The sequence below is a fragment of the Diceros bicornis genome, chromosome 22 (genome assembly GCF_020826845.1).
Source record: "Diceros bicornis minor isolate mBicDic1 chromosome 22, mDicBic1.mat.cur, whole genome shotgun sequence".
NCBI classification, from domain to species: domain Eukaryota; kingdom Metazoa; phylum Chordata; class Mammalia; order Perissodactyla; family Rhinocerotidae; genus Diceros; species Diceros bicornis.
The window spans coordinates 56,695,427-56,718,000 of record NC_080761.1 but is presented as its reverse complement, the minus strand read 5'-3'; the positions used below and the strand labels follow the sequence as shown (position 1 = coordinate 56,718,000).

Here is a 22,574-nt window from a genome sequence, read left to right as displayed (position 1 = left end):
TAGGCATCCCGTTCCCAGCTGCGATGACCCCTTGGCCCTGCCCTCTGCTCGGGTACCTCCACACATCAGCCACCCAGGGCAGCCCCTGCACCCTTCCAATGCAGCCCAGGCCCTTCTGGGAAAAGTGCCCCTCAACTCTCAGAAAAAAGAGTGGTCTTCGTGGTGGACGGGCCATCGTGGGGGCTCTCGGGGATCTGCATGGTGGACGGGCCATCATGGGGCTCTCAGGGGTCTGGGTGGTAGATGGGTCATTGTGGGGGCTCGCAGGGGTCTGCGTGGTGGATGGGCCATCGTGGGGGCTCTCAGGGGTCTGCGTGGTGGACGGGCCATCATGAGGCTCTCAAGGGTCTGCATGGTGAGTGGGCCACCCTGGGGGCTCTCAGGGGTCTGCGTGGGAGACGGGCCATCGTGGGGCTCTCAGGGGTCTGTGTGGTGGACGGGCCATCGTGGGGGGCCCTCAGAGGTCTGCGTGGTAGACACGCAATCGTCCAGTCAGAGGAAACATGAGTTTCCCAGGCAGAGAACCCAGCACATTAGGGGCACGGCCAAGAGAGCCCAGCACTTTAGGGGCACAGCCAGAAGAGCAACACGGACAGAGTGCTGAAATCAGAGGGGTGACCCTGAGCTCTGGCCACAGCGCCCGGGGCCAAGCTGTGTCAGGCTGCCTTGGCCATGGGAAGGGGATGTGGAGAGCCCGGGGGGAGGAGGAGGAAGAGGCACCAACCCTCTCAGCCCCGGGGTCTCCTCCGGGGGGCTGCAGGGTCCCCAATGCCAGGGCCCCTTGGCCCACACGGTTGCAGCTGCTTTGTGCCCGCATGGATACTGGGTCCCTCTCTCCGTGTCAGCCCCTACACCAGACCCAAGCCTTCTGCCTCCAGCTTTCCCACCCGGGCCTGCACTAAAACCCTGTTACACTGTGGCCTCTGCTCAGCAGCGCAACTCCAGGCTCCACCTCGAGGACAAAGCCTGTGGCTGGCTGGTGGGCCACCGCCCAGGAGGGCAGGAGGAGGTGGATGTGGGGGACTGACAGAGCCTCCTGGGGCGCCAGTCTGCGGCTGTGTTTAAACATGTCTCTCTTCCCCCCTGGACACTCGGCTCTATTTGCACACGCCTGAAGTGTGCAGGTTACAGACGTGCAGATCATCACAAGCGAGGCTGGCGGGCCCTCCCCGGCCAGGGCGCCAGGAGCATGCCGCGTGTCCTTCCCTCCCCTGCCGGCCGCAGCCTCTGGCCCTCGACTCGGTTCACGTTCCTCACGTGGCCTGGGTCACGGTCAGTGTCAGAGCAACGGGATGGGCTCTGTGGGACACAGCGGGGGGTGGGGGTACCCAGCGCTCCTTGCTGGGTCTCGGCAGCACAGGAGAATGACGAGGGAGCTGGGCACCCGTGGATCTCAGAGGAGTGAGGCGCTCACAATCTGAGACATCAGAACAGACTGCCTGCCTGCCCAGAGCTACTGTCCTCTGCCAGCCAGAAACAGAGAGTCCATGGTAAAATCAGGAAACACGAATGAGTTTCACTTCCACAGGGACCCGACAGCCAGTCAAGAATCAGGACCCCCGCCACCGTGAGCTCTCCTGTCAAAGTGCATGTGCAGAGTCATGACCTGTGCAGCCCTGCAGGGGATCTGCTCAAGACAGCCCCGGGAGGGGGAGGGCCCGCCCTCCTCCACCCTCCCAGTGAGGGAACAGACCAGACCACCGGGCACAGACGGGGTCAGCACTGGGACCTGGTTCATGTGCCCCAGGCAAACGCCCAACCCAGGGGTGCCAGGTACTGCTTGCAAACCCCAAGGACTGCCCACCACACACGGCCATTCCCGGGTCTGCATAACCCCAGAGCCCCGGGTACACTTACCACAGCCAGGTGGCACCTCTCACCCAGCGCCAGCTGCTCCCCGTCCTCCTCCTACAGGGAGGCTCCCAGCTCACCTTCCAATGACCTTGGGGCAGACGGGCTACAGTCTGGTCTGGCTGTTCCTGCGGAGCCTCCAGTCACACAGGTGTCTGGGAGACAAATGAGCCCGCCCTGCCAAGTGCATCTGGACACCACCCGCCCATGATGCCACCTGCGGAGCAGGCTGGGCCACAGCAGCTGCCAAGGAGGACCTGCTGGGGCCGAGAGTGACTGGACGGCCCGCCTGCAGCACCGACACCCACCCCACCCCACCTCCGCTGAGGCCACTTCCTCAGGTGTATCTGTTAGCTGTCAGTCCTGTGTGGGGTCAGGTGCAGGGAGCTCAGGCACACCTCCACCTGCAGTGTGGGTGGGGCCAGGGCCACCAGAGGGAAAGCGCAGACCCTGACCTCACGGCCTCAGCATGGGTGCAGCCGGCCAGCTAGGGCAGCACAGTGGGAGCTGGGGCACAGAGGGCATCTGGGGGACACAGAGGGTGTCTGGGGGACACAGAAGGCGTTTGGGGGACACAGAGGGTGTTTGGGGGACACAGAGGGTGTTTGGGGTACTGCTGCCTAGAGGACCTGGGTCAGTGCCCAGGTGTGAGCTCCTGAAGGCAGCAAAGGTCAGACACGGGGCACCTGATACAGGGGCACCTGATACAGCAGCACGCACACATGCCAAGGGCACGTGCACCCTGCATGCACACACACAACACCACACGTGCAGAGTGAGTGCCCACGCCCGGAGGAGACCAAGCTGTGGCATGCTCCTGACACAACGGCGGGGCCGGTAGACGTGTTATCTTTTCACCCCCTTGGCAGGCAGACTTGGTCTGTTTGGTGCCTTGGATACTGTGAGGTCACCTGCTGAATAATCTTTTGGAACTCTGCATGCACGGAGGGCCACTTTTACACAGCTCAATGGTCTCTGTGTCCTTTCTCACCCGGCCCTCCCTCGCACCTCCACCGCCCGCTGCCCCGGCAGCACAGCCATGCGCATCCACCCCAGGCCTCCTCTGCCCGGGAGCCACGAGAAACAAGTGACCACGCGCACGCAGTCATGAGGGCGTGTACAGGAGAGCTCCTGCTGCTCTCCCCGTGCACAAAAACAAGCCAGTGGGGTGCAACGGAGGGTCCCCAGACAGAACCGGTTTACACGAGACCATAACACACCACAGACGTGAAGGCCAGCCCGCTGGCCAAAGGGCAGATCACTAACGGAAGAGTCAGTGCTGGCGCACAGGGAGGAAGTCAGACCGGACGCCCCTCCCTCACACTTCTTACTCCACGTTATGCACAGCGCTCTGGACACGCTGAGGAGCTGAGCTCAACACCACAAACAATAACACCCTGCCAGGCAATCGAGACACCGCCATGTGATCTTCCTGACAAACGCCCACGGCCAGAAGTCACCAGAGAGACAGTCGACTGTACCCTGATTTCATCTTGATGGCAAACGACACGTTAATAGAAGTAATCAGCAGGCAGAAGAACTGGGAATGAATGTTTTCAAGGAGAACAGGAGAGAATCTCGATGTCTGGAACAAATAAACAGGCCCTGCAAATGGGCAAAGGAGGGAGAAACATCCCAGAGAAACATGGGCGATGAGCATAAAAGGGGAGTTCACAGACGGAAGGATGCAAACCGCAAGGGGTCTGTGTGCAAAGATCCCACACTCACCAGGATCCGGGAAGACCCGCGTCCTGTAGCAACCTTGCCACTCTGCCCCTCCCAGGCCCACCAGATTGGAAAGACTCCTCAAGCCCTCTGCTGAGAGCATACTCGGACCGGGGTACACGCTCATCCTTACGGGGAAAGACAAACTGTTAGACTTTTCTGGACACTGATCTGGCAAAATCTATAAAACAAAGAGACACACACCCTGACCCCGTGGCTGGCTCCCTGAAATCCGTGCATCCCGTCACAGCCCCATGCGCGCGGCTGGCTGTGAACGGCAGCGCTGTTTATACTGGCTGTATTCTTTTCCTGCAGCAGCTCTAACAAATGACCACAAACTGGGAGGCTTATAACAACAGAAACCTACTCTCTCACAGTTCCGGAGGCCAAGAGTCTGAAGTCAGCTTCCCTGGGCTGAAATTGCGGTGTCAGCAGGGCCATGCTCCTTCAGAGACTCTGGGGAGAACTTCTTTGCCTTTTCCAGCTCCTGGTGGCTGCTGGCATCCCTCGGTTTGTGGCCACTGTATTAGTCAGAGTCCCCAGAGAACCAGAATCAATAGGATGTGTATAGAGAGAAAGAGATTTAATACAATGAATCAGATCACGTGATCACGGAGGCTGAGAAGCCCCGAGCTCTGCAGTCGGCAGGATGGAGACCCAGGAGACCTGATGGCGCAAGTTCCCGTCCAGGTCTAAATCTGGATGCAGGAGAAGACCCATGTCCCAGCTCAAAGACAGCCAGGCAGAGAGAACGAATTCTCTCTTCCTTTCAGGCCCTCAACTGAGTGGATGAGACCCACCCACATGGGGGAGGGCCAGCTGCTTACTCAGTCTGCAGATTCAAATGCTAATCTCACCGAGAAACACTCTCACAGACACACCCAGAATCATGTTTGACCAAATATCTTGGCACCCTTGGCCCAGTCAAGCTAACACATAAAATTAGCATCAGGCCACATCACTCTAATCTCTGCTTCCATCTTCACATCGCCTTCTCCGCTTGTCTTTCAAATCTCCCCTGCCTCCTTCTCATAAGGACACTTGTGATGCATTGAGGGCCCATCAGATAACCCAGGTTACCTCCCCATCTCAAGATCCTTAACTGAACCACATCTGCAAAGACCCCATTTCTAGATAAGGTAACACTCAGAGGTCCCAGGGGTTAGAACCTGACTTCTTTGGGGGCCACTCTTCAGCCTTTTACAAGGGACCAAAGAACCAACCCTGGAGCCTGAATCAGTGGCTCCGAGCGGCCTGGTCCAAGTTCATAATGGAACACTGGCCGGTCGGCAATCAACACCCCCAACGTGGCCAAGAAGATGAGATGCACAATCTCGTCTCTGTGATGAACACAACCGGGCCTCCCTCGGGTTCTGGAGAGGACAGCGGGCGAGCTCTGCTGCCCACGGAGTTTCCTGCAAAAATGAGTACCCCCTTTGACTCAGGCGTGGGCCATCCATGCCCCTGGGCAACCATGCCTTTCCAACGAGACTGCAAAAGGAGCCCATGAAGGCGTGAAGAAGGTCCATACGAGGCTTGCACAGGAGGAGGGAGGCGCCTCCTTCCTACACCCCACTCCCTCGCTCCCCAAACCATGCTGTGCTGAGGCTTAAAGTCCAGTTGTGGCTGGGTGGGTGGGCTCTGCCTCATCTACACTCCCAACCCCGCCTCCAAACGCCTTAGTGCCCAGGGGCTCGGAGCACCCCACAGGGCTCAGCTGGGGTGCACTCCAAGACTCGTGTGCCCACACGCTGCCCACAACCTCTCCTTTCTCAAGCAGCCACTCAGCCAGGTATCCCACTGTCAAGGGCCATCTCGCCCCCACAGCCCATCCTCATGGCCCACACAGGCCAGCCTCATCGATGGACGCATGAAGGAGGGATGTTCCCTGGTGAGGAGGCTCATTCCCTGGGAGAACTTGGTGCCCTGGCTCCGGCCAGGACCCACCCCTTGGTACGGTCCTCAGACCCTCCTCGACTCCAGGCGTAGGCTTCCAGGGCCTCTTCCCCTCCAAACTTCACGTGTCCCCAAAACCACGCTCCCCGCCTCCCAAGGTTAGGATGCCTCCTGGATGGCCTGGGGGGAGCTGGCCCCTAAGTAGGACCCTCCATCCTTCCAGATGCTCAACCAAAATCTTGGAGCATCCTCGGCTCCCACCGCACTCCAGATCCAGCCAGGGAGCAAGTCCCCTTGGCCCCACCTCCAAATAAACACCAATCAGGCCATCCTCCCACCCTCACTGCTGCACTCTGAACCAAGCTACCACCTCTCTTTCCAGATCACCTCACAGTTTCCTAATGGGGTCCCCTGTCCCGCCCTCCATGGTCCGTTCTCCCTGGAAGCCTGTGGTCCTGTCCAAACCCTCAGCTCTCAGGGCTCCCATCTCAGTGTCCCCGAGCACAAATAAGCTCACCGTCTACCTTATCTGCTCTCAGCTGCCCCCCACCAACACCTGAGGCACACTCCTGCCTCAGGGCCTTTGCACCTGCTGTTCCCTCTGCCCAGAACTCTCCTCCCCAAACCAAGACACAGCTCCTGTCTTTTCAACCAACCACCCTTCTCAGTGAGGCCTCCCCAGGCCCCTTTCCACTTGATTCTCTCCTCTGTACCCATCACCATCTCACCCCCTCATATCTGGCTTACTGATTCCGTTTGCGGTCCATCTTTCCCAGCACCAGAACGCTCTTCCAAGGGGAGGCCCTGGTGCCTAGAATGCGCTGGGCCCATCTCAGGAGTTCAGTACACTGTGGAGAGACGGGCCCCAGAGGGACCTGCCCTCCCCCAGGGGTTGTGGGAGAGCCGTGGCTTGCCGACCTGGGCCGTGCCATGCCAACGCTAGGACCAAGGCCACCTTGGGGCCACAGCTCCGCCAGCGCTCCCGTGTGTGCTCGCACAGCAGCCTCAGGGCAGATGTGAAAACCCCAGGCCTGTGCACGTGCACAGAAACGTGTTGGACACACCACCAAGTCCTCTATGAAAGGCTCGTTTCACTGGCTTCACCCATGAGCGTGACAGCATCGCCATGTGCCCACTCCTTCCAGAGAAAAACGGGCCTTTGTCAGATATAAATAGCCAGGCCAGATGTGGGCAGGCCTGTGGGTCTCCCTCAGGACTCCAGCCATGTGCCCAGCAGCTGCTAAAACAGCAGCCCCATCCAGCAGCGCATCAGCAGGACGTCCAGGAGAGGGAGAGGGTTAAACGGTGGCCCCCTCCCACCGGAACACGCGGCAGTTCACCAAAGCCACGGCAGACGCGCGGGCTCCGCTCGCCAACCAACACGTGCAGGACAGTTGTGAGAGGAAAACCACGCTGCAGACGAGCTGCATGTTCTTTTATATCCACAGAAAACAAGGACACGGAAGTCTAGACAACACGGAGCCTGGACAATGGGGAGCCCGGCCGGCCTGTCGGGGGGCAGCGTGCCCACACAGCAGAGCTCCGGGCTCCTGCGGGAGAAATGCGACCTGAGCAGGGATCCCATTCCTTCGACAAGGCCCAGCAGTCTGTTTGTAAACCGTTGGCAGAAACGCAAACACGGCAGCACTTCAGGCAGCTTCAAAGGTGCCACACCCATCAGTGCCCCCACCCACAGGCCGGGCCTCGACGGGAGGGGGACCGCAAACGCAGAGGCCCTGAAGCACAGCCTAGGTCTGTGCTTCCCACGGAAACAGCAGGCACGCGCCCACGCGAGCCACACGTGTGATGCAGAGGTTCCCAGAAGTCACGGTGGGAGAATAAAAACACAGGCGAAGTCAGTTGTCATAGCATGTTTTACTTACCCAGACACACATCCACAGCACAGTCACTTCACCATGTGACTAACAGAGCCGCGAACAGGATGCTCTACCGGCCGGGGCGTCAGGGCGTCCAGGGCGGCCAGAGCGTCACCCGTATTTATGCTCACAGCTCCCTCGGCCCCGGCCAGCCCCACGGGAGCACCCGGCGGCCCGCGCAGCGTGGGCCACAGCACTGGACAGCACGGGTCTACACACGAAGGAGCGGCATTGCCCACGTGCAGCTCTGCTGTAGGAGCCAGAGCGGGTCCAGGTGTGGCTGAAGGTGTGGAAGCTTCTGGTCACTATAAATGGACCCGACGAGGTCAGAGCTGAACGACTGTTACGGACGGAGGTCCTAGACAGCAGCCCTCTGCCCGCCTCGGTCCCAGCTCCTCGGAGCCCCATCCTCAGCAGGACGGACAGAAGCAGTGTCTGTGGGCGGTCTCTCACCAGGGACTGACCTGAGGGCCAGCCTCTGAGCTGGCGCGAGATGGCTGGACGGTGCTCGGGCCCTCTGTCCTTCTGACCCACTGCTCTCCACGTGCCTCCTCGTCAGTGGCCTATTGCTCCTATAACAGGCTGTACCGCAGGCCTCAAAATGAACCATTTGGGCTAATACCGGGGCGGAACGGCGTTAGGATAAAGCTAGCTGTGGGGAGTTTTCACATTATTGAGTCATGAACTTTCAGTCCCTCAGCTGTCTTCAGAAACTAAAGCCCAGACCACTCACCACTGGTTAAAGCAGCGCCCACAGGACCCTGACACCCTCAGGGGTGGTCCTGGGCCGGTGTCTAGGCGACAGCCTCACAAGGCTGCAGCAGAGGACCAAGGAGACCCTCCAGGGCCTTCTGACACATGCAGAAGGAATTAACTCCACTTCAGTGTCGCTTAATTACATTGTCCCACTCTCACCTCTGCGAGACACTGAACGCCATTTGCTAAAAACAAAGCACACCTCCTATGGATGGGTGGCCATCTCAGGCCCACGGAGCTCCTTGCCTCTGGGGGCCACCCTGGCAGCCAGGCGGCACACATACCACACGCTTGGTAAGACCACAGGACTGTTAAAGACCAAACAGCACCAAACACCACCACTCGGAGTAATTCACTTTCTGCACTCAGTTCTCACCACAGGCATGCCCAAGCTTTAAGAGTTTGGGTCTAAAGAAAAAATCGCAGGTGAGACATAAAATCATATCCTGTTGTTCTCCGGCTCCCCAGACAGATGTCCACGCGTACCCCAGAGCCCCTGGGAGGCTGCAGAGCCCCTCGTGGCCCCTCCTGTTCTGTGCTTTGGGGAAGCTCGTGGGCAGGCGATGGCCCCGTGATGTGACCCCCCAGCTCACCTGACCATCCCACACCTCACAGCCAGGCCTCCCAGACCCCCTGGTGCCTGCTCCAGCGGGACGACAGGCGATCCCAGGGGTCAGCTCCTTGCAGAGACCCACCTTGGTTCATGACACATCCCCAGGACTCTCATCATAGAGGCGATGGGCTCGCAGCAGCACAGAAGGACACACTGCTCTGTCCCCAAACGGAGAACCCACCAACACAAAGCTTCTGTATGAAGCACTTCGAAAAAGTCGATCCCTTAAAAACGGTTTGTTTTTTCACTTCAACGCAAATTCCAGAATGTTTTTTAATCTTCCTAAGCATTTCCTTTTAAATTGTCTTTTGTAAGCAGACTGTTCATATGTGAAAGGTAAAGCCAGGGAGTGATTCCTAACGTGGAGGAGGGGAGGGAAAGCTCCCGGGCCGGGTGTCAGGGAAGGCTGGCCCAGGAACACTGGGACCGAACACCAAACGCTCTCTCCGAGAGGGCAATTCAGCCAGCACCACGGGCTTTCTAGAGAGGACGCGGTACTTAAATATCCCACACACTGAAAACAGAGTCACTCCTGGAAACGCCCTCTAACCCAGACACGTCTGCACTAACCATGAACCCAGGTCACAGGTGCTGCGGGTCCCCTCCCTGCTCGAGGTGTGACTGACCGATGGCACTGCACCCCCAGCCGGCACCCCCACCTGCCGTTTCCATCAGCCTCCTCCATCCTTCGTCCGCAGCTCCCAGGAATGGGTCCTGGTCACTTTCCCGGCTCTTCCGGAAGTTTATTCTTGGGCTGCCGGCCCCCAACCCAAACAAACAGAACAGCTCCCTCTGACCCCCTCTTCTCAGTGGGAGCAAGTAAACGTGCCAGAACCACAAGCAGCATCCTAGGCCACTCTGCAGCCACGGAGCCGCCACCCCACACAGGGGCGCCCTGACTACCAGGTGTGAATTAGCAAGACCAAAGAGGAGGAAGGGACCCCTGGGTGCAGTGACAGACCACCTCCCAGGACCCGATATGCAAGTGCAGCACGCTAAGCCGGTCCCCAGGCGATGTGGGGAGGTCCGGGCAGGGGCAGGCCTCACAGGCACCTCCCCGGCCCCTGGCACCCTCCCCCGCCACCTGGGGAAGCCGGTGCCGACCACTGGGCACCCACTTGCAGGCCTGCACCCCCGGCATGGCCTCAGGGGGCCCTTCTCCTGCCCACGTCACACGAGGCACCGATGTCCTCTGTAGCCGCAGCCCCAGAGGGACTGTGAACTCAGGCCTGAGCTTCCTGAGACCAACCTTCCCTCTCTGCTCCCAAGTTCCCACTGGTACCAGAGGTAACAGCCGCTGACTGGCAGGTGGATGCCCAGGCCAAGACCTGCTTAGGAGCCGCTTCTAGACAGAACCACACTCCGCAGGCGGCTTTCATCCTGTACCTGATGATCGGCGTCATCAAACATTCCAGCAGCCGGGGCTCGGCTTCTTCTCACCGTCTGGTGATGGCAGAATCTGGGACAGAGTGACAAAAGGTGATGTGTTAGCAGGGGTAGCCGTGAGCAGAATCCCCTACCCCCCTACATGTACACACGGACTAAAGGTCATGGCCACTCTACAGCCCCCGGGGCTCAGTCACAGGGTGCAGCTCACCTGGCCAGGTGAGACCAGACGCAGCCTCAGCATGAACTGAGACAGAGGGCGTCGTCTGCACCCCCAGTTCATGCGACACGATGCTGAGCATGAGCTCCTGGGGCACAGAGGGAGTCAGGGGGTCAGGCCTTGCCAGCAGCAGTGGGAGCGGTTACAAAGTCGGAATAAAGAAGAATGTGTTCGCACAAAGCTCTCCCATCGTCGGTCCCTGACTCAGAATCATGCAGTAAGAAAATGCAGGTGTTTGACTTTAGCATTTCATCGTTTCAGTTTTAAAACAAATTACGGTCTTAAAAACCAAGATCAGAGCAGGAGGAAGAAGGGGAGGAGGAGGAGAGTCAAACAGAAAAAAGAAAGGAAGAAACCAAAAATTACAGGGATGTGTGAGGTTTCCAATGACCTCAAGCACAGGGCAGGCCCAGCACACCTCCCACACGACTCAGAGCCACAGAGGAGACGTGAGCAACAGCTGGGGAGGCCTCCTTGAGGGGCCCCCGGGCCCCCCAGCCCCTAACCAGGCCCAGTGACCACTCAAGTGCACAGCCTGCGATGGCCAGAGTCCCCCGCCGGCCCTTCTGACCCAAGAGCCACTCCTGCATGTGGCAGGTCCTTCCCACCTGCCACAGCCCAGCTCAAATGCCCCCTCCCCCAGAAGCAGGTCCTGGCAGGAGAGGCCAGGGCAGGGCGGCCGGGCGGAGGTCTCAGGGCCGAGGTGACTGGAGCACAAGGCCCACCCAGGGCAGTGACACATCAACCACGAGGACGCCCCATGGGGCTCACACCCCACTTCCCGCCGCACGCTGCTGGATAGCCCTCTTTGTGCCCGGCCCTGCGGTCGGGGTCAGACACCCTCATCCCTCCGTGTTTCAGAAGGGGCTCAGTGCACACAACGTAGATAACACTCACAGAGCCCCCGTTCACCTGTGGCACGGCCAGACCCAGACCCCCAAAGTCCACCCTGCACCTTCTCAGTGATGGGCTGAACAGCTCGTCCCCACAGATCAAGTGGAACAAATCGCTTGTTACCCAAACTCTGCTTCCGCTTCTCTCCCTGCCCCAGGCCCCTGGACCCACCGCCAGGCTGACCCTCGGACAGCCCCCCTGAGAACAGGCTGGCCTCGGGGCACATCCTCTGATCCACTACCCCCTTGCTCCCCTCTTCCTCCTCCACCCCACACCCGGGTCCTTGCGCCTTGTCTACACCTCCCTACAAGGAAAAACCCAGTTTGTCTGAGCCTGGACACGCTCCCTGATCTCACGGGCACGTCTCTCCACTGTGACACCCCCTCTCCAGCTACCATCCTCTCTAACGGAGCCTCTTCTTACTAAGTCTGGGTTTGCTTCTCATTTGACAACTGATCACAAACGACTGGAAGCCCCAAAACATGCGGGCCCAATGGACAGAGGACACTTCTGGGTTCCAGCTTCCTGGGGACTCTCAGGTTCCAGGAGGTCCCAGCAGTCGAGGGTCACGGTACAATCGGGCTGGTTCAAGAGCAGGCTCAGGGCCTGTTTGAGACCCACATCACAGCTCCCGGGAGCTGGCGGGCAAGAGAAAAGGGGTGACGTCAGAGGAAAACACCCCACTTAGCACACCCAGCACTCCCCACACTGTGGAAAACCCAGCCCTTGTAACATCAGACACAGCACACAGGATGTTCTGCCTAAGGGGACTCTCCCTCCAGGACGCGGGCAGAGCTCCACGAGGCCACCTAGAGAGCAACAGCTCCCCACGGTGCCCAGGACCCTGCTCCCCACGCCCCTGCGGGGAGAGAGGCCCGGGGGGGGGCCCATGCTCCCAAGCAGGTCTCCCACGCATGCCCGAGGGGGTCGCTGCTGACCTGGCCACTGCTCTCCTGAACGCCGAAGATTCTCCTTTCTAAAAGTACCGTGACCAAGCGCATGAAATGAAATGTTCATCTCACCGGTCATCAGAAAAATCAAACTAAAACAAGGCACCATTCTCCCCCTACAGAATTAACAAAGGAAAGATGATACTGCTCAGTGGTGGTGAGAAGGTGTGGGCCCGTCCTCACAGTCAACGGGAAGCCTTTTCTAGAAGCAACAGGGCAGGGGTCATCCAGAACCTTAACAAGGTCAGTGCTCCCCCCGGGAATGATGGAAACAGGGGCAGGTATTCACACAGAGGTTTTCGTCCAGCAGACTCGACAGTGTAAGACCGACAACACCCCCAAAGGGAGGACCAAGTACACGAGGGCACACAGGGGACCAGACGGGCGCCACGTTGTGGGCACGTCTTTCTGGACACCCGATCTAGCGCAGACAGCTGTGGTCCTGAGTCACACCCACCTGACCAGGCCCAGGAGGCAGTCTCCTCTCGGGGGACGACAGCGTTCTGGAACTGGATGAGGTGATGGTTGCTCAACACTGTGAAGGTACTAAATGCCCCTGAATCGTTCACTGTAATGTGGTTAATTTTATGTTATGTGAGCTTCAGCTCAATATAAAAAAATACATGGAATAAAGGAATATTGAAATGAATTTCTAACAGGCACAAAACTGGCTTTTTCTGTGGGAGGAAGCTGACTGCCCCACCACTGGACGGAATTCATGGACCCGTCTCAGACGAGGACCATCTGCAAGGCTATGGATTACATACAACTTACAGAGCTGCACGAAGACAGACAAACCCCGGAGGTTCCAACGTTCCCTTCAAAGGCTGCTCATTCCCAAGTCCCAGGGGAACAGAGGGGAGGGTGGATCGGCAAGATTTAGGAGGAAAGGGGGCCCGGGACCAGGTGACAGCAGAGCGAGATAAGGAGGGACAGGTGTCAAGAAGGGCTCCTGTGTTTCCAGAGGGAAGAGGGGATGGTGGGAGAGCTGGGGGCTGCGAGGAGGTCTGCCCGGACAGAGTAAGGAACTGAGGTCTCGCAGCATCACCGTCCAGTGAGAGGCCCGGTGGTGTCTCAGGGGCCCCTCCCTGGCTGGGGGACATTCCAGCTGCCTGGGCACGTACCAAGGGACCCCACAAATAAAATGCTAAATGATACGAAGGAAGAAAAATTCCCCATTACTCAAACAAAAAACCATGGTGATTGCTCAGATCTGTGTTCACACTGCCTTGAAAATAAGGAACGGTGACGCCAGCTCACTTTCAGAAATGCCTTTTCTCTCTGATAATCTAGAACTCTTTCCAGGGCTCCCTGAACATCTCTAGGAACTCCTAATGTCAGAGAGAGGGGGCTGCCTTGGACCTTCTCCTTCTTTGAGTAAAACCACCCATAGGAGCCCACACGGGTTTACCCTGGGTCTCCACACCCACAAGACCCTTCCTACTCAGACATGTGAGAACAGTGATGGTTTTCCAGAGGGCACACACTTACCCGAGGGGCCGCCCAGGGACTCCCTGAGGTCCCTTCTGTCCAGAACACACACAGGGTCACGTCGAGAGAGCATGTGCTCCCATGTGCACGAGGCCAGGCTCAAGAAAGGTCACCTCAGGGCCCAAGTCGGTCACATGCATGCAGAAACTCCTCAAAGACAGCCACTGCCATTAGTGGGTACTAATCAGTACCCAAGTAGTCACTCCCTGCACAGCACATGCCGTCTGCAGGCCTAACAGTCAGGACTTTCAGGAGAGTTCTGTTCGCGGGGAAGCCAAGGGAGACGACTGCCAGGTCACAAGGACTCCTTGCTGGGTTCACATGATGACTAACGTGAACCCCACATCAATGACCAGAACCTTCTGCAAGGACACTGCTCCATTTCCACTGCCCCCTCGTTACTATGTAACTATGAGGTTCTAAGCCACAAGCTCCAGGGGGTGGCCCCAGGAGGGTTTGGTTACTCTTTTACCAGCAGTCAGAACAGAAATGAAGATGTCACCAACCTCCTGGGAAGAAACTGAATGATTAATCTGCACAGTTAACCATACATGTGAGAATTACTAGGGTTCTCCCCCTTGGGTGTCACAGCTGAAAACGCTCCACGAAAAAAAGTGTGCGTTCCATTCCCAATGTGCCCCCACCCCCACTGCTGCCCATGCCCGCCTCCCTCGTGGCGGCCACGCAAGGACAGGGACTTGGGAACCGCTTCTCGGGAGCGCGTGCCTCTACGCACTACACGCCCTCATGGCCTGGCTGCCCATCTGCTGAGACCTCAGAACCGGAGGGTCTCATGACCCCACGTGGGGCGCCCCTCGAGGCACCACCCAGGCACCACACTCTCTTGGTGGAGGGGCTGGTTTTAATCTCCCCCCTTCCTATACTTTCTACAGTCAATATGTGCTACTTTTATAAGAAGGGGGATCACACCTAGAAAGGTTACCAGTCTTACTGATTGATGCAAGGCGCCGACCGCAGGGAGCACACCCCACGCCCCACCCACGTGTGGAAACAGCCCTCCCAGCGCCTGGTGTCGCAGCCACCGCTCCTCGCCTGGACTTTCCAGACCAGCCTTGCCGCACACACAGCCTGCAGCAGACCAGCAGCAGCAGGACAGACAGAGCTGCCACAGGACAGTGACATGGACAGCGGCCAAACCGGGCGACCAGGGTGGACCCAGTGTCGGACCTGGTCATCAACCAACTCACAATCATTTAGGAAACTCCGTGCCCTACAATTGCACCAGGGTCCGCACAGGACGCCACTTTGCTCCACCTGAAACAGGTACTTCCAAGCCCTTCTGCATCTGCAAAGACCTATTTTCCTTCTATTGCTCATAAATCCCCCTCCTGTTCTAAAGCCCTGAGTGACACAGATTTTTTAATTAAATGAAGCAAAATTAATCTTGCCTGAAGAATTACTGAGCAACTGTGACCTCTTCCCTTACACAGGGAGAGACCACAGTATCACCATCAGGATCTGCTATGGTCTGAAGGTTTGTGTCCCCAAATCCAAGTGTTAAAACCTGACCCCAAGGCGATGTGCCAGGAGGTGGGGGCTCATGAATGGGATTAGAGCCTTTATAGAAGAGACCCCAGGGGGCTCTGCACCCCTCCACCACAGGAGGACACAGGCAGAAGTCCGCAACCGCAACGGGAAGAGAGCCCTCACCCGCCCATGCCGACGCCCTCGTCTGGGATTTCAGCCTCCAGACCCGAGAGAAATCAACGTCTGATGTTCACAAGCAGCCCAGTCTGTGGTATTTTGTTCCAGCAGCATGAACTGACTAGGACAGGAACCAAAATCCACGCTCTCGTCATCATCAAAGCGCTTGCTTTAGGATTCACGACGAAGGAAGACAACGCACCGTACAGAAGGGCATACTGTCTACTGCCCCATCCCCAACTGCCCTCGGCCTCGACAAACAAACCACAACAACCTGTCTCGGCTGGAACCTCTCACTAGAACATCTGCTTCGTTCACCCTTATTTTCCAAAGTTTTAAAAGTAAGCCAACTCCAGGCCTTGAGTGGAAACGGACGAAACACAGACCGATCGGTACTACAGACATGACACTCAGAACAGTCCCCTGAAACATCATGAACCAGGGGTGGAATCTTGCCCTCTCTTTAGGGAGACTCGCCATGTGTGAACCTGCTCCCCGATGGCAACCGATGCTTCTGGAAACACGGGAAGCCGCGCAGGTCACGGAGGTATGCATTAACTTTCCACCCCTGGGCACCAAATGCCGCCCCAGCGGATAAAAGGCCCTAATGCTCCTCCCAACACATCTCATTTGCTCCTCCTTGAGGACACCCTGTGTACCCGGGGAATCCAGCCGAGGGCGATGGGGCAGTGCCTTCAGCTGGGATGATTCCACTCCAAAGGCTGCATTTCAAACAGCAGGTCTGAAAATACATTCCCATTATCAGGAGAGAGACGTGTCACCACTGCAGCCCCACAGACACTAATGGATAACACGGGAACCCTGCAAACACCTCTGTGCACGCAACACTCAACAACTTAGAGGGGATGGTCCAATGTCTCAAATACCACCACCTACCAAAACTCGCCCACGACGAAACAGATAACCCGAACAATGCTATACCTAATGAAGAAACAGAATTCGTGGTTAAAAACCTTCTAAAAAAGACATCACCAGGCTCAGATGGTTTTACTGGCAAAATCTACAAAACATTTAAGAAATAAGAGAAATTCTACACAATCTCTTCCAGAAAACAGAAGAGGAAAAGATGTCTCACAACTTAAGTGAGACCAGCATCACCCTGACAGCAAAAACAGACAAAACAGCACAGGAAGATCGCAGACCAACATCCCTCGTGAACACAGAGTCAAAAATCCTCAACAAAATATTCACCAATGGAATCCAGCTATATATATAAATGGTACACCACAACCAAATAGAATTGTCCCAGAATGCAGGGCTGGTTCAATATGCAAAAGTCAGTCAGTGTAACCCACCATATGTTAATGTAGTCTACAGGAGAACTAACACACAAGCCCATCAGACTATGTAGAAAAAGCATTTGAAAAAGTTCAGCATCCACTCATTATAAAAACTCCCAGCAAACTAGGGGCAGAAGGGAGCTCTCACATCTGATCAAGGACGTCTGTGAAGAAACCCACAGCTAACACAACCCTCAGCGTTGGGAGACTCAAGGCTGCCCCTAAGACCAGGGACAAGGCAGGAGGTCCCCTCCCAACTCTTCTATTCAACACGGCACTGGGGGCCTGGCTAGCGAACGAGGCAGGAAAGGATATAAGATGCATACAGCCTAGCAAGGAAGAAATAAAACAGTCTTTTCACAGACAGCATGATTGCCTATGTCAAAAATTCTAAGGAGTCTACAAAAAAGCTCTCAGAACTGACGAGTTTAGCAGTCAGAGAATACAAGATCAGTAACATAGCACAGGGCATCTTCCCATGTTCTCTCTATCAACATTTGGTAAACTGACAAACCGAACTTTGTCACAACAAAAACGTTTTGCTCCGTGAAGGATCCTGTTAAGAGAATTAAAATACAAGCTACAGACTGGAGAAAATATTTGCAAATCCCATATCTGACAAAGAACTTGTATTCAGAATATACAAAAAACCCTCAAAACTCAACAGGAAGAAAATAAACCACCCAATTCTATGAGCAAAAGACTTGAACAGACGCTTCACCAAGTGAGAAGCAAATAAGCTCGTGAGAAGATAATAAACAAGCAAAGTTTATAAGCACGTGGGAAGATGTTCAACATTAGCAGCCACTACGAAATGCAAATTAAAACTACAATGTGCACACTGTACACATATTAGAATGGCTAACAAAACAACTAATGATACCAAGTGTGGCTGAGGATGGGGAGCAACTAGAACTCTCAGAGATGGTTGGTGAGAAGGTAAAACAGGTCAGCCACTCGAGAAAACACTTCAGGAGTTGCTTATCCAGTTAAACGCACACCCACCATGGGACCCAGCAATCCCACTCCTGGGTATTTATCCTAAGGAAAGAAAACCGTATGCTCCCAGAAAAGCCTGCACACGAACGTTCACGGCAGCTCTATTCAAACACACTACGGAATACTACTCAGCAATCAAAAAGAACCCACTGCTGACACGTGTGACAACTCAAAGGCGCCTCAAAGGCCTGATGCTGCGTGAAAAAAGCCAATTTCTGACAGCTACGTACTGCATGGCTCCACTCACCAGACACTCCTGAAACGTAAGCCACAGGCACAGAGCAGACCAGCAGCTGCAGGTGGTTAGGGGCAAGTTGAGGGTGTGAGCATAAAGGACGGTACAGGGGAGATTTTGGGGGGTGAAACTGTTCTGTATCCTGATTGTGGAGGCGGCTACAAAAATCTATACGTGTAATAAAACTCACAGAACTCACAGCACACCAAAATCATCATTTTTACTGTACATTCATTTAAAAAATTAAAAAATGACTACAAGGCCATCAATTTGGTTGAAATCTTTTTCAACACACCTTTATTTTTAGCCAGACACAAAAGGACAAATACTGTATGACTCTATTTATTTGAGATCCCTAGTCAAGATTCATAGAGACAGAAAGGAGTGTGGAGGACGCCAGGGGCTGGGGGAGGGGGAGTCAGTGTGTAATGGGGACAGAGTCTCAGTTTTGCAAGATGAAAAGAGTTCTGGAGACGGATGGTGGTGATGGCTGCACAACAGTGTGAATGTGCTTAATGCCACTGAACTGCACTCTTAAAAATGGTTAAAATGGTAAGTTTTACGTATATTTCATGGCAACTTAAAAAAAACCTTTATTTTTCATCAGAAAAGTAGATTTACAAATTGATTTGTATAAAAGTAAAGAAATAAAAGGGAGTTTTAAAAGCAAGAAGCTAAAGGCTTTCACCGCAGACCACACTCTGCAGACGCATCGCTGATCAGCCTGTCAAGTGTCAATCCAGGCTCTCCCCGCGCATATCGCACACGCAGGCTCCGTCAGACTTGGGGTAGGGTCTGTCCATGCTGTGATCATGAACAAAACAGAGACCAAGAGTCAATTCGTCCAACCCCGTGGACTCTCAAAGAATCATGCGTTTGCTTCCCAAAAGTAAGTAAAGTACATGCAAGATCTGAAAGAGGAGCTTGCATTTTCCATCTCACGTGCCCAGAACCTTAAACAGCCACATGTTGACAGTTGGCTACACTGACTCCAGGCCAGTCAGTCAGCGACAGATTGACTCGTCTCCTCCTCAAGGTCACAGAGAAGGGGGCAGAGGGAGAGGAAATTACACCCCAGAGCGGTATTTCTAGATCCCTGGTGGCTACGCTGTATGGTCCACGCCCCCGATTGGAAAAAGTTTCAGCCACTGTGTGGACACGTGGGCACCAGCTTCTGGGCACAAGTCCTCCAGCCACTCCCCAACTAGTTGCCAAGACACTTAACCCCAATGATGTCCAAATGCAAACTGCAGCTTCTAGACACCTGGCACCAATAAACACCAAAAATAAACAATCTGACTCATTCACCCAGCTCTGTGCATCACAAGCATCTGAGCAGTAATTAACCTTCATTCCAACTCTGTGTTGGTGGTTGAGTCAAGAAATCACTGGCATTTATATCTAAATAAGAACATCACAAAGATTATGCTGGACAAACAAAAAATAAACCGATTTGAATGTCTCCAAGTTCTTGATTTCCAGCAATATTCCTTTGTATACACAGAGGAAAGAGCCATGTAAATAATCTGTAAACTGTGTTTAAATTAGCTTCTCTTTCTTTCTCCGTGGTCAGGCCTCTAACCGTCCAACTTCCCTGCAGAACCCGAGCTTCAGAACAAGTGGACCGTTCCTATAAAACCACGTACACTTCATCTTCTCTTTCACGTTTTATGATTCCAAGAAATCCTGGCCGAGGACAGGGCTGAAAACGTGGAAAATTATCAAGCTGTTTCCCAAGCCTCTCCTGACACATGTGTGTCCCTCACAGAAGAGAAAAGAGCAAGGAAGAAACTTTACTCCACTCTCACGTTCTTCCCGGCCAAACCCTTCCGCAGCGAGAGGCCAGGCTGGTGTCGAGAGCCAGATTCTGGTCTCAGGCCTGTCACCGGGGAGCCCATGGGGGTCCCGGTGGTGGAGGCCCCGGGCCAGGAAGTTCTGGATGGCACTTCCAGAGGAGCAGCTGGGGCTTCAGAAGCTGGGGGGTGGGCCTGGAGCAGCCACACTGCACTGGCACTCCATGTCCCCAGGCCCTGTCCCTCCCAGCACGGGGCCACCCCCCAAGCCACCCTCTGGCACTCCAACTGGCCCACCCCGGGGGAAGAGGGTCGGGCTCAGGGTGCCCACAAAGGCCCCGCCAGCCCTGCAGGAGGCCCTGGGGCCAGACGGATGGCCGTGACCGCACACTTGGCTGCCAGGAAAGGCCTCACTCTTCTAAGAAACAGTGAGATCAGAGGCTGCACAGGAAACCTCAGAGGCCTGGGGTCGGGCGGCACCCGCACTGTGCCCTTGCACACCCGTGAACGAGCAGAGGCCTGCAGGCCCCGTGCCTCGTGCCACTCGTCCCCGAGCCTCAGCCAGTGGGGGAGCCGTGACACACGCCAAGTGGCAGGCCCAGAGAACGGACCTTCACTTCTGCCCACCGGACCCCTGGTCCCAAGCCAGGCACCCTGACCCCCAGATGCCCGCCCACCACACTGCCAGCCATGCCATGCCCTCCCAACCTCTGGGACCAGCCCACTCTCCCATTCATGCATTCATTCATTCACCTCCAACACCGCGCCTAAAGGGAAAGAGAAGAACCTCCTTCCTCTATCAGCTTTGGGAACCCTGCTCCTCTCTGCCTTCATCCATCTCTCCACCAAGCAGATCGTTTCCAAACCTCCAGAGATATGAGGCCAGGCCCGCCCCAGGACACCACTTGGCTTTTCTTCTGTCTCACCGTAATTATTTATCATCAAATTAACAGGATGGCCCAGAGGCCTGATAAGAACGTGCCAGGAGGAAAGGAGGCCAACGTCAGAGGCTCACGGGGCAGGGACAGGATGGCAAGACTGTGACTGGAGAAGGGTTTTTTCCCAGAACAAGAAAATATCAGGGAGACGGAGCACCAAGGCCTTCTGTTAATACATACCTCCAGCAGGCATGTCAAGTCAGGAAAGGAAGACGTTTCTAGAAAGAGGAGGACAAGAATCTTCCCCAGAGGCCCCAGGGAGTCGCGAGGCCTAAACATGGGGCCAGAAGCGACAGGAATGAAGCAGACACCCAGTCAGGACACGAGTCAGCCAAGCGTGGGGCTCAGCCAGGCTCCAGCCACTCCCAGCACCATCAGGACGCAAGACATGTCGGCCTTCCTCCACGCCGATGCCAGTCCCGTGGCCTCCGGGGATGAACCACATGCCGTGCCTGCTTGGGGAACAAGTCACCCCTCACCCTCATACACCCTGAGCATGCTCACACACTTACCCATGGCCCGCCACGGGGTCCAGGCACTCGGGGACACTGATCAGCACGATGGATAATTTTACCTGCCAACTTGGCTGGGCCATGGTGCCCAGGTCAAACATTATTCCAGAGGCTCCCAGGAAGGTATTTTTTGAATGACATTAACATTTCAGTCCCTGGACTTTGAGTAAAGCAGATGACCCCCCAGGGCACCTGCTGGCCTGCCCTGCAGATTTCAGACTCGCCAGCCCCACCATCGTGTGAGCCAATGCCTTAAAATAAATCCCCCTCTCTCTCCCTCTCTCTCCTCTAGACACACACACACACACACACACACACACACACACACACACACACACACAGACACCATCAGCTCTGTCGCTCTGGAGAACCCTGACTGATAGAATCAGGGACACACCACCCTGCCTGGGCTACTCTCGCATGGGAGCAGGACCTCTCTGTGGAGAGAAGGCCCCTGTGAGCGCACAGCGCCCCATGGAGGGTCCCAACGAAAAGCCACGTGTGGGAACGATCGGGACACACTCTAGCGTCTGGCTGGAACGCCAAGCTGACTCCCAGGAAAACACGCCGCGTCACTTGTGCCATCCAGTGAATTCTCAGGGGTGTGTTACCACTCAAGATAATCAACAGGCAAGGAGCGGGGGTGGAGAGGTGAGTTTTATCATTCGGCTAAAATTACAATTAAGACTCGAGGAAAACAAGTTTTATAAGCCTCCTACTGGGCGGAGACTCCTAAACCCATAAAGCCTTTTGTAATGTAGACTTCGAGCTCTGCTGTGCGCTTTCAGGAGTGTGCATGCACACACACGTGCACATGTGCACACACACACATACCCACACAGGCGTGCACACGTATGCGCACACATACACACATGCACGGCCTACCAAAAACACCACCAATCCCTTTTCTTGGGCCCCACCAGTCACAGGGGCCACTGCGTGTCCTCCAGGCAGGCGGTTAGGCCAGCACAGCCAAGGCTGACCACTGCCTGTCTGAGAGCGACAGAGGTAAAAGGGCCTGTCCCCTCGGACACCCCAACCCCCGAGACGAGCCACAGGAAGCAGGCGACGGTCTCACCAGTCTCCATCCTGAGTTCATTCATGTCTCCTGAAAAACAGATGAAATGCTTTCATATAGGCTGTTCTTTTCCAGAATACTCTAAAATGAAAGAAATTCTTCAAATCAATGCAATTAGTAAAAGAACAACACAATTTCTATTAAAAAGCGTGAAGCCCAAAGGCAGGTGCTTCAGGAGATAATATAAACGACTGATAAACCGACAACAAGCCATCGGGACGGAGACCGTGGCCTTCCCTTCCCGTGGGTAACGCTCCCAGGAGGTGAGGGGCGGGAGAGACTCTTATGAGCCAGGGGCACGATCCTGTCCTGTCCTGGCGTCAGCCCAGCGACTGGTCAAAACTAGAAATGCACACAAGCTTGGACTCAAATATTTCCATTCTAAGACTCTTTC

General features: G+C 55.6%; 1 protein-coding gene across 4 annotated transcripts in view; it reads right to left on the bottom strand.

Moving 5' to 3' along the window:
- The window catches only part of SEMA4D (semaphorin 4D), a 120,678-nt gene that overhangs the window by 79,965 nt on the left and 18,139 nt on the right, over positions 1-22,574 (bottom strand). For 2 of the 4 annotated variants that reach the window (XR_009223498.1, XM_058566042.1), the window contains exon 2: positions 10,105-10,177. The exons of 1 other annotated variant lie outside the window; for it this stretch is intronic. The gene's annotated coding sequence lies outside the window, so the exon portion shown is untranslated. Of the gene's footprint in view, positions 1-3,943; positions 4,264-10,104; positions 10,178-22,574 lie in introns of those variants that run through there. One more of the 4 variants, XM_058566047.1, reaches the window with a different exon arrangement.